Below are 9,626 nucleotides of genomic sequence, written 5' to 3' on the forward strand. Positions count from 1 at the left end.
TATCATCTCTTTCTTATATCTTACATTAGCCCATAAATTTTGTCTGTGTTAGCCATGTGGCTTAGTTCCTTTAGCAGTGAGGCTTCTCTTCTTCCTTCCTCTGTATCTGGGTGACGACGGCAAACTGAGCTCTCCTCTTTCCAGAATTCTCCTGTTCTCATTGCTCTGCCTCTATTTCCTGCCTGGTTGGCCCACCTATACTTCCTGCCTGGCTACTAGGCAATCAGCATTTTATTAAAATAGAACTGACAAATCTTTACAAAGTACAAGAACATTATCCCACAGCATTCCCCTTCTCCCTTTGCCCCCTTCCTTTCTCCTTTCATAACCCACTTAATAAACTGTATAACCAAGCTCTCTCTGCATGGCTTTTCTACCTGCCTGTCTCCTGCCAAGGCCTCAGGCCACCTGCTAGGAGACACATCAAAGACTCGGGTGAACCACAGCTGCCCCTCTTGTGCTGTCCTCAGGTTAGCAACATTATAAATTATAAACAACTTGGCTTGAGATTTTTGTGGGACTCCTAACAGTGGAATTGGGGTGTCTCTGACATTATCATTCAGAAGGCAGTAGGTGTCATACAGGAGGTGACAACTAGTATCCAGAAGGTCAGCCCACCAGATGAATGACTCTCTGATAGGGAGCCCACCTGGAAGAGCTGTGTAGGATTGACTGTAGTGACCAGTTGTCCCTGTCTATAATGTCCCTCATGTGTCACGTCACGTCTTCTGTAAGAACTGCATTTCTTCCCTAAGAAGAGCTATGGGTGTGTTCCCACTGCTTGTGTGTTTATCCCATGTATATAATCCACATATTGGGCACACATATAGCTGTGAAGGGTCATAAGGATGATTTATGCTTAATCTGTATAATTTTGATGAATTTAACTAATACTAGGATTTTTTACTACTCAAACTTACATAGAAAAACAATAGTATTCTCATTCACAAAGACAGCTAATTTTAGACTTTAGAACATTTTCAAAGCAAACTGGTTGCCCTGGGGATGAATATTTGGTTTCTAGAGACAAATACATGAGATCAATTTCCCAGGTGTTCATGCTGACTCAAGGTCAGAGCTTTAGGCAGCTTTAGCAGACATAACTTTCTCAGCAATTCACCTTTTGCTCCACATGTTACTCAGTAATGTTGTCTGCTTTTACTATACTAGAAAACTATGTAAGGAGAATAGGTCATGTTACTTGAGGAACTAATTGCATTTATAACTAACTCAGCATGCCTACAGTCATGCCAAGCTGAGTCCCTACAGAGTACCAAGTACAAAACAGAGCTTGTAAATTCCAAGTTGCTTTGGAAAAGAATTCTAGGGGGAAAAAAGCACACTGGGCCTTTTCTCATTTGCTGGATTGCCAAGAATTTTTAAAAATTGTTTTATTCTAATTGTATGAATATACATGTGTTTGTATCTGTGTGAGTGTATATAACATGTGTGTGAGGGTGCTTGTAGGAGCCAGTGGGGGTGTCACATCCCTTGGAGTTAGAGTTACAGGTATCTGAGAACCACCTGACATGGGTGTTGTATCCAAACTCCAGTTCTCCTGGTTTAGCAGAAAGTGTTGTTGATCACTAACCCATGTCTCTAGCCTAGAGGTTTTTTTTGTGATATTGATTTCTGCTTGTTTTCCTGAGATTTTGTTTACAATCATTAAAAGCTGGCCACTGAGCTCTTCTTCCCTGAAATTGCAGCTATTAAGTAACTGTATCCAGTGAACTCTTTGGTAATCTTGTGAGGCGTCTGGACCCCTCTTCAGGATAAGTGATGGACTGCTAAGTAAATTAAACATATGGATTATGGAGAAAACAAACTGGTATTGAAATACACTTATTTAAGTTTCAATGATGATTAATTCCATAGCTAACAAATATCTAATGGCAAAGTCTAGTAGTGAGTACAACTATTTATTAAATTATTATGTTATTACATTAAATATTTAAGAGAAGGTGATGTTTCAGTTTACCCTCAGCAATAGAAATCAGACATAAAATTATATTGTCAGCATTAAGGGCACAGCCAGCAGGAATTCTAATTTACTGTAATCTTATGTATACATTCATAATAGAAGGAAATGCTAATGTGTTGCTAATATGTGATTTGGAGTTCATGAAAATGAATCATCTATCTCTCTCTTCCCTGAATTTAAGTGAAGCTCTGGGAAATCTACTGACCTAAGCAGAAATTTATTAAACACTGCCTGGCCCATTAGTTCCAGCCTCTTATTGGCTAGCTCTTACATATCAATCTAACCCATTTCTAATATCCCTGTAACACCACGAGGTGTCTTACCAGGGAAGATCTTAACCTGCATCTGCGTCCGGTAGGAGAATCATGGCGACTCCTCGACTCAGCTTCTTTCTCCCAGCATTCTGTTCTGTTTACTCCGCCTACCTAATTTTATGTCCTATTAAAGGGCCAAGGCCATCTCTTTCTTTAATCAATGAAATTAACACAAAACAGAACTATCCCCCATCAGAAAGGTAGCTAAGACAGTGCTAAAAGTGATTGCCATTGTATCTTTATTTTTTCTTTTAAATTAAATTAGACATTTTATTCTAATTTCTATTTCTAATTTTATGTTTATATAATTTTACCTTACATATTATTTGATAATTTCATATATGTATTTAATGTATTCTGATCATATCCACTGCCCACCTTCTCTAGACTCACCCCCAATATGACACTTCCAAACCTCTTTTCTTGTATCTGTGTGTGTCCCACTGAGGCCAATAAGTGCTGCCCTCAGATGTGCATGGGTGTGTAGCCATCCCCTTGGGTGTGGACAGCCTACCAGTGGCCAACTTCCAAGGAAAACTGACTCTCCCTCCCCAAGCAATTGCCAGTAACTCCTCAGTAAGAACGGGGCTTCATGAACCCTTGACATGTTCATGCTGAGATTTCAACTGCTTGATCTTGTGCATGTCTTTTGCAGGTAATCACAGCTGTTGTGAGTTTATGTGTGCAGCAGCCATGTCACATCCAGAAGAAAGCATTTCATAGCTCTCCTCCCCATCCTCTAGTTCTTACATTCTCTCTGTTTCTGAAGATTTTATTTAAATTAAATATTTCTATTTAATATAAGAATTTCTATAATTTATTATAAGTTAATATAATAATTTCTACATTTATTAAGCAATAACTAAATATTAGCTGTGGAAAATTATATATGTGAGAAGTAAAACAATATAGAAATATAAGAGCCATTATATTACTTTATTTTGATTCCTTCATTATTTAGTGTATTCAGTAATTATCTCCTTCCAGTTCTTTTTTTTTGTTTGTTTGTTTGTTTGTTTGTTTTTTTTTGGTTTTTTGAGACAGGGTTTCTCTGTGGCTTTGGAGCCTGTCCTGGAACTAGCTCTGTAGACCAGGCTGGTCTCGAACTCACAGAGATCCGCCTGCCTCTGCCTCCCGAGTGCTGGGATTAAAGGCGTGCGCCACCATCGCCGGGCTCCTTCCAGTTCCTATGGAGAATTAGGAAATCTGGTGTGTACAGTGGGGAACAGTGGTGCCGAGTTACAGTTTTAGTCATTTCTAGTTAATTTTCTGCTTTTTTTTTCTACTCTGAAAACAGGGATTCATGATGAAAAATCTTATTAGCATTCCCTGTGTGGATGATCACTGAAACACAAAGACGAACCCAGGAAGGTAAGAAGCATAAATTCATTTTTTGCAGACTCCACTTTAAGACCCCTTCTTTGGAGAGATAGTCTTCCAGAGTATTTTCTCATTTTCATGTGATGTAGCTGCCAATGTCTTGACATAACAGTTTCCCAAAGTTTGAGTTGTAGTAGAAGATCTGCAGTACTTACTAAGAGCTGTATGCTAAAGTCAGGAGGAGTTTATCCCAAGAAGCATCCACTCCTGCTAGAGGATTTGGCTACTGCTGCTGCCCTCTGCTGGCTGTGCAGAGTCTCTGAAGATCAGCCCATCCTTTTGAACTATCTTTCATCCTTTTGCAATCTGGTCAACTGAAAAATTCTCACTCTCTGCTGTACTAAGGTAAATGGCCATTCTCTTCTCTACAAATTAATATTCTTTATTTATGTATTTTAAAACTGTCTTATACATGCATAGTGGCCCAGGTTTTAATCCCAGTGCTTGAGAGGCAGAAACAGGTGAATCTTTCAGAGCTCGAAGTCAACACAGTGAGACCATGTCTCAAAATAACAACAAAAAAAAACCCCTTCATTCTAACCTATGAAACACTTGTCACTGAAAGTGATTTTGAATATTTGAAGTTTCAAAGAGTTGTATTATAATAAATCTCTGAATTATGAACCTCCTAATTTATTCATAAACATTTTCTAAGTTTTTAACTTATTTTATGTAGTAGTGGAGTTGGCCCTCAAGACTATATGCATGGTACCCAAGTGACCCAAACCTCCGGTCCAAATCATTAACCAATAAAAGTAATACATAGACAGAAGGACCTCGAACACCATTTCCTAATTCTGTTTAAATAAAAAGGAAGACTTAAACTTTAACACAGAAAAATCACATATAACAATACAGGTAGCAAGCAAGAATTAGAGTTATAATATTTATATCTACTTTATCTTTTATTATACCTAAAGAAAACCATAACTATCATTTTTTCTGCTCCATCAAAGACTCCAGAAGGATATAATATTACCTAAGTAAACAGGAAGTGCATTGTAAACAACTTGTAAAACTCTAGAATAGACAGAGACCTCTTGCTGCCTGGACTACCCAAAGTTCTTATGTAACTTTGCGGCCTCCATCTTCATCCCACAGGTCCTTAGTATCCAGTAGACTTTTTCATGAAGCAAGAAATTCCAAAGACAGTTTCACCTATTTTGGCAGTTTTTCAATAATTTTCTTCTGTGTCCTGCAGAATGTCTGGCAAACTCTTTCATGTGGTAAGAACCCTGAAGGACAGTCTCACCTTTAGGCAAGTTCAACAGGCTTTTTTTTTTTGTGGATCTTGTATGTCCAGTTCATCAAGCAGTCCAGGAAAGAGCAGTTTCTTTTTCAAATGGCTAACCAACTCCATAAAAAGCATTTTTGATGCCCATCTTCCTCTTGAAATAATTGATGCTGCCAGAAGTAGATGTGTCTCATTGTCATGAAAAATTCTAAGGTCTTAAACATTTTAAATACCATATTCTGTAGTCTTTGAAAGGTTTGAATATTATCTATCCATCTGAGATACATCTCTGTACATATACAAAATCTAACATGAATACAAGCTTGACTATTATTGATAATTATCTATTAACCTATATTGCTTAATTATACATTATATTATTAAATGAGCTGCACAAATACAATACCTTAACAAAGATCATATATATATAAATTAACCTAGAATTTATATCAATAAACCAAGGTCCATGCCAATGCAAATCTCTATGGAATATTTCCCTTTAAATGTAAAGAAACATTTACAAATAGTATTTGGGTGTATGGGCATAGTTTTCTAGACTGTTTTCTGCTGATTGTGGGTGCTGTTAATCAGGTCTTTCATGGTATATCCTGTGTGCTAGGTTCATCTCAGTCAGTAGTTTGGTGAAGTCATCTTTTGGGAGCGTTCATAGTAATTTTTTCAGGGGGTGTTGATCCATCCACATTAGTCTGAAATCAATCCACAGGTTCTCATCCTCCATGGAAACAAAAGAAAAACCTCTTTTCCAAAGTAACATATCCTTACACCCATGTTCTAAAATCAAGATACCTTTAAAATGCATATGCTGGTTTAGCTTAGCAGCCCATACATCACTCTGTACTTAATCCATCCACAGTCAAAATTTAAAGAAAACCTAATAATATACATAACGCAGACTATCTGTGAATTTTCCATCTTTACATGGCTTATTATTCTTTAATTATTTAATTTATGACCATGTACACTGTCTCTTTAAAGACTTTATCTTTTAAAAAAACCATGTACTTCTTTCTATAACTGTCTATATTCTTTTTCTTTTCTCTCCTAAGCCTATGTACATTTTTAATTCTTTACTGTCCAGGAGTGCTTCTTAAAATACTATGTGCTTTTAAAAAACCTAAGCTGCATCATTACTAGGTGAAATACAGCACTGTCTGCTTGACCCAACCCACCCAGCATAGTGAAGTTGATCACCACTTCAGAGAGCCATGTACAGTACCCCATCTCTAGGCACAAAACTGGTCCATGTTGCCACCATGCAAGCTGTAGCATGCTGCTCACAAAACCCATTCAAATAAATGCTCAGTCTTCTGAAAGAGCCAGAGGTTATGCTTTCAGTGTGGCCCAGAAAGCCAGCATTTCAAAACAGCATGGGTTTTTTTCCCCAACTACCATTGAGTCAGAAAAATCTCTCTTAAAGGAGCTCCACCATGCCACCAGCAAACAGAAAGACTGTATTTTTGTGTCTATATTTCCTTTTCAAGCTCTCTGAGGTTTTAAAGTTGATTAAGTTGGCCATGTTGGTGCACTAATTTGTTATAGGAGGCTGCTTGTTTGTTCCCAGCTGCTGAGATCCAAAATAATCACACAGAAACCATATTATTTAAATCATGGCTTGGTCCATTAGCTCTAGGTTCTTATTGGTGAACTTTTACATCTCAGTTTAACCCAGTTCTATTAATCTATGTATCACCATGTGGCTGTGGCTTACTGGGTAAAGTTCTGTCTGGCTCCAGCAGGGTTACATGACTTCTCTCTGACTCTGCCTCCTTTCTTCCAGCTTTCAGCCTAGCTTTTCTGCCTTACTAAGTTCTATCTTGCTAAAGGTCAAACCAGTTTATTTACTCACCAACAAATAAAAGCAACACATAGACAGAAGGACTTCCCCCACACCAGTGGGGTAAAGGAAACACTCCTGCTTTGCTGGTGGGAGTGCAAGCTATACAGCCTCTTTGGATATCAGTATGGTGATTTCACAGAAAATTAAGAAACAAACTTTGTCAAGACACAGCAATATCACTTTTGGGTATATATCCAAAGGATGCTCAATTGTGCCACAAGGACATGTACTCAACTATGTTCATAGCAGCATTGCTTGTCATAGCCAGAAACTGGAAACAACCTAAATGCACCCTTGACCAAAGAATGAATAAGGAAAATGTGGTATGTTTACACAATAGAGTACTGCACAGCAGAAAAAAAATAATGACATCCTGAAATTTTCAGGCAAATAAATGGAACTAGAAAACATCATTTTGACAAGGTAACCCAGACCAAGAAAGGCAATTATCATACATACTCACTTAAGTGGGTTTTAAACATAAAACAAAGAAAACCTGTCTAAAATTCACAATCCCAGAGAACCTAGACAACAATGAGAACCCTAAGAGAGAGACACATGGATCTTCTCTACATGAAAATACAAAAAGACAAGATCTGACGAAATTAGGGGCATGCGGACCATGGGGGGTGGTTGAAGGTGGCCCACACCTTTGATTACAGAACTCAGGAGGTAGAGTCAGCGGGATCTCTGTTAGTTTAAGGCAATCCTGGGCTACACAAGTTTGAATCTGTCTAAAAGAAACAAAGCTCATACGAAGGTGATCCCACCACTTGGGATTACACACCTCTAATCTCAGCACTAGAGAGGTGGGACAGGAGTGATATGTTGGGGTAGAGTGAGGAATCTAAAGCAGGAGACAGGAATAGAGCAGTCTGAGGTTTGGTGGGGACACTTGTAGTCTGAGGATCAACCTTGCGGTCAAAGGATGAAGTCTCAGGAGAGAGTCTAAGGACAGGATCACCCCTATGGTTTGAGAATTGGTAGAAGCAAAAGAATTCTCTAGTTTCTCTGCCTCTCTGATCTTTAGCATTAACCCCTATATCTGACTCTGAATTTTAATTATTAATAGCAACTAGAATCCATGCTACTGCTCTCAGATTTAACTAGTAATATATGATGAGATAACTGATTTAGACTTTTAACTTTATGCTATTTCTAGATATTAACACAAGTTTGTAAGAGTCTCAGCTGGTGCAATCCTTATAGACTTGCGGAAGTTTCTCATGTATCGGGCTTCTACCCAACCCTGTAAAGTCCCCCTTTTCAGTCATCCCTGTACTCTCCCACTGCCCACCCACAACCCTATCCCACAAGTTCCCATGCTTGCCAGCCCTCCAGTCCACCCAGGAGATCTCTTCTATTTCCCCTTCCCAAGGAGATCCATATGTTCACCCCTTGCGCCCTCCTTGCTATGTAGCTTTTCTGGGGTTGTGGACTGTAGCATGGTTATCCTTTACTTTACAGTATATCCATTTATAAGTGAATACATACCATGCTTGTATTTGTCTGGGTTACTTCCCTCAGAATGATTTTTTTCTGCTTCCATCCATTTGCCTTAGTGTCCTTGTTTTTGACAGCCAAGGAATACTCCATTGTATAAAATCACCATATTTTCTTTATCCATTCTTCAGTTGAGGAGCATCGAGGTTGTTTCCAGTTTCTGGCTACAAATATAACTGCTACTATGAACAGGTGTCCTTGTGGTATGACTGAGTATCTCTTGGGTATATGCCAGAGAGTGATCTAGTTGGGTCTTGAGGTAGATATATTACCTATATTCTGAGGAATACTGTATTGATTTCCAAAAAGTCCTGGAAGCAGTGGATGCATAGCCTGAACTGTCTATCCCCCTGTACTCAGAATGGTGACAACCCCAGGTATCACCAGAGAGTCTTCATCTAGTGACTGATAAAGGCAGATTCTGGGACCCAAAGCCAAACTTTAGAAACTCACACATTCTGAACCAACAATAAGGGTGCCTACACAGGACTTATCAAGGCCCTTTACATATATGAGAAAGTTGTGTAGCTCGGTCAATTTATGGGATTCTGGTTATGGGAGCAGGGGCTATCCCCAGTGCTTTGACTGGCGCTTGAGAACATATAACTCATGCTGGATTGCCTTGCCCAAACTGAATATAGGGAGAAGTGCTTGGTCTTATGGAATCTTGATAGGCCATGCTTTGCTGACATAAAGGAGAGGTCTGTCCTTTATGAGCAAATACAGAGCAGGAGTGGATTAGGGGTGTGGAAGGGAGGAAGGGGGAGAGAGTGAGAGGAGAAGAGGGAATAGAGGTTGTGGTCAGGATGTAGACCCACACTGGAGCACTGGACTGAGCTCCCAAGGTCCCAATGAGGAGCAGAAGGAGGGAGAACATGAGCAAAGAAGTCGGGACCACGAGGGGAGCACCCACCCACTGAGACAGTGGAGCTGATCTATTGGGAGCTCACCAAGGCCAGCTGGACTGTGACTGAAAAAGCATGGGATAAAACTGGACTCTCTGAGCATGGCGAACAATGAGGGCTGATGAGAACCCAAGGACAATGGCAAGGGGTTTTGAACCTACGTAATGTGCTGGCTTTGTGGGAGCCTAGCCAGTTTGGATGTTCACCTTCCTAGAAATGCACGGAGGGGGGAGGACCTAGGACTTACCACAGGGCAGGGAACCCTGACTGCTCATTGGACTGGAGAGGGAGGGGGAGAGGAGTGGGGGGAGGGGGAGAAGGGTGGGAGGAGGGGGAGAAGGGTTGGAGGAGGGGGAGGGAAATGGGAGGCTGGGAGGAGGAGGAAACTTGTTTTTTTTCTCCTTTTCTCAATAAAAAAAAAGTTAAAAAATAAAATAAAATAAATAAACTA

This window comes from Microtus oregoni, unplaced genomic scaffold (assembly GCF_018167655.1).
Source record: "Microtus oregoni isolate MIOR12 unplaced genomic scaffold, Mior012 000012F_ref0000307, whole genome shotgun sequence".
NCBI classification, from domain to species: domain Eukaryota; kingdom Metazoa; phylum Chordata; class Mammalia; order Rodentia; family Cricetidae; genus Microtus; species Microtus oregoni.